Source organism: Fragaria vesca, linkage group LG7, assembly GCF_000184155.1.
Source record: "Fragaria vesca subsp. vesca linkage group LG7, FraVesHawaii_1.0, whole genome shotgun sequence".
In the NCBI taxonomy this organism is placed as follows: Eukaryota; Viridiplantae; Streptophyta; class Magnoliopsida; order Rosales; family Rosaceae; genus Fragaria; species Fragaria vesca.
The window spans coordinates 12,799,950-12,803,385 of record NC_020497.1 but is presented as its reverse complement, the minus strand read 5'-3'; positions in this window follow the sequence as shown (position 1 = coordinate 12,803,385).

Genomic DNA, 3,436 nt, shown 5'->3' with positions numbered 1-3,436 from the left:
AGCTACGCCATTAAGGTGGACAGACACATATGGCTAGCTAGCATTTTCTATACATACTCTCTCATAATTACATATTTATATTCACCGAAAATCCCATTTTCGGTAACTCTCTAAGAGAAAATAAAAGCGTCAAAATTAATTGACGTCAAAAACTCCAACAAAAGGAAATGTTCAATCATGAACCATAGCATGCATATTATTTCAAATAAAAGTCCACTCACAAATTAGGCCTAAGCCTGATGTCGATCTGGGGTCTCGTCTGCTCGAGCCTCCTCACGTCCTGTTCCAAATATAATATTAATTCCCAACTAAATAATCCAATATTTAATCAAAATAGGCAAAATTACCCGAGAGCCATAATTACGCTCATCATTGCCTAACTTCGATATTCTTACATCGGAACGATCCGAACTTAAATATCATACTCAACAGTCGTAAATACAACCTCTCCAAAATACGACTTAGATCCTACGGCCGGATTCTACATTAATTACCCGCCAAAAATACCACACTTCGGAAATTCACAAACCTATCCAAATCTTATCCAAAAATTCCAAAATTCACCTCAATAATATCCCCTTAATATTCTACATCAAAAACCAGACAATTTCCCAAAACAGCGGCGCCGCCTCCGGCAGCGGCGGCCGGCGACCAACTCCGGCGACCTGCAAATGCTACCAAATTTTAACAGAATCTTCCTCTCAATCTCCTCTACAACTTTCATGACTAACACATCACCCAAATCCAAGCCTAACTAGGCTAATCGAACGAAAACAACTTAAACACCATAAAACTTCCACCTCAAATTTCTCCTTACCTAGCTCAAGAGGGAGGGAGCTGCTTGGAGGGGTTGTTGCACGGGAGGAGGGCTACAAAACCGTACCAAGCTTGCCCGGATTGGTGGCCGGAGGAGAAAGTTCCGGTGAAGTGAAGTTTTGGACAGTCGGACCTTTCGGGTGGCACCGCTCTCTCACGGCGGAGCTAGGGCTCCTCTCACCGGTCCAGGGAGGTTGCTGGGTTGGAGGTCGACCGAACGGGACCGGTGCGGCGGCGGTTGGTGGCCGGACGGCGGCGGGAGGACGGCTGGAAGTCCGGTGGGAAAAGAGAGCTCGAGGAGAGGAAAAGAAAAGAGGAAAAAAAAGAAAGGGAGGAAGAAAAAATGGGTTGGGCCTCCACCGGTCCAACCTATCAACCCAATTCAAAAAAAAAAATGAAACACCCCGAAAAATAATACCCGAATAAAAATTACATTTTACTAGCTAAAATTTACTATTTTTACCGTCGTCGTATTTTCCCCATACGAATAATCCTCCACACATAATCGTCCCCGAAACCCCTTTAGGGACCAATTAAACTATTTACACAATGACGGAGACGGTAAAATTCTTATTATAATCAGGCTAGTAAATAAAGTAAAAATATAAGGGTCGGGATATGACATGACTTGAATCATGTAACTACGAGTGAGTAGTACTTTAATCTGTCTAGGGTCGAGAGCTAGATGTTTTGAATGTATGATTGATGAATATCCCTCATCAACTTAACGTATCGGCATCAAGAGTCGAATGTATATGTTTTATCATGGCATGAGAATAACTAGTGTCTTTTAACCTCGGAATGTCAAGAGTATGGAAGTTGAATTAAGTGCACTTGCGACGACTTAGAGAATTACATATTAAGGAGTGCTTATAGTAATATAAACTTAACATGGTGTAAGAAACTGTTAACATTGTTAAGGTGAATAGATCTCTTGTTATTTGTTAAAGCAACTCCAACATCTTTTTTATATTCTTGGTTTTCTCAATTTTTGGAAATATTTTAGTTGTTTTGCCTTAGTAGATTCCCTAAACTTTCTCCAAAATGAGAAAAGTGATGAGAGAGAAAATTAAATTCCTTGTATTTGCAACAAACTCTCAAATTTTAGGGAAGAATTTGAGGAATTATCATGAAATCTTTAAAATAAATAATCTGTTAGGGTTGGAGAATAAAAATTACTTGAAGTATTGACTTTTGTTTCTTTATTATAAAGAAATTATGAGGAAGCTGTTAGAAATGTTTTTAAGCCCAAAATTATGTCAATGACCTACGTCGTCATTCGTGATTTAGTGTACTAGTAGTTAATTTGGTAACACATAATTTTATGAGGTGAATGAATCGAATAAACCAATTTATTAACTCAACCGTCATTACAATCAAGGTCTATGAAGCAGCAAGTGTCACTAAATAATAACCACTAGCTAGTGAGTCAGCTCGCGCGTTGTTGCAGTCAAGGATTAAAATCTCTGCGATATATCTGATATCTTCTTTTTTTGAAAAACCGATATATCTAGAGGGATAGATATCTTATCTTTCACCGTATCTCCGATATTTCTCCAATACTATCAAATATCAGCGATATTTATCTCCAATATATAGCAAATATTTCTGATATTTAGGATATTTACAAATATATCTTCGATATATTAAAGAAATATCTATAAAAAAAATCACATAAAGAAAAATCACGTTCAACAAATATTCGAGAGATGAGTAATTCCCTCGACTATATCTGAATGAATATGGACAATCTTCTACAGTGAGAGTATTGAACAATTTTTCATCTAAAGGAAATTATGATCATGCCTCCCAAGATCATGATCATAACTTTAGAAGTCACTATCAGAAGAAAGGCTTTAGCGGACGAAAATAAAAAAACCAGGCCGACGAATTATTTTTTCGTCGGCTAAAGAATTTATTTCGTCTGCTATAGTCTGTAAACTTTAGCCGACGAAAATATAAAAGTTTAGCCGACGAAATTAAAATGTCGTCGACTAAAGTGCCTTATATTTGTAGATTTAGACAGCAGATCATCTGGGAAAAAAAAAACGGGAGAAGAAAAAACGGGAGAAAAAGTTTGGGTGTTGTCGAAATCTGTCCATAATTAGTTTGTAGAGCTATATATAGGTACGTATATGTGTATATATGTTGATTTTGAGTTTTATTTGAGTTGATCGATTTTGAGTTTTATTTGAGTTGATCGATTTTGAGTGTGATTGAGTTGATCGATTTTGAATACGTTGGATGTATATATATATACCGAAAGGATAGAGAGCGGACGTCCGCACTCTGGCTTAAAGTGCGGACTTCGTCCGTTCTCTGCCGTCTCACGCCGGCGACGGCTTTTCTCCTTCCCGGACGACAGCACAGGCTTCTAGGACAGTTTCTCTCATTCCAGGACTGGCCAACGACAAGTTTTCCTGCCGGATTGAAGCTCTGGACGGAAAACACCATGATTGATCAAGGTTGGCCAGAAAACTTGTCGCCGGCCAGTCCTGGAAGGAGAGAAGCCATCCTGGAAGCCTGTGCTGTCGTCCAGGAAAGAGAGAAGCCATCGCCGACGTGAGACGGCAGAGAACGGACAAAGTCCGCACTTTAAGCTGGAGTGCGGACGTCCGCT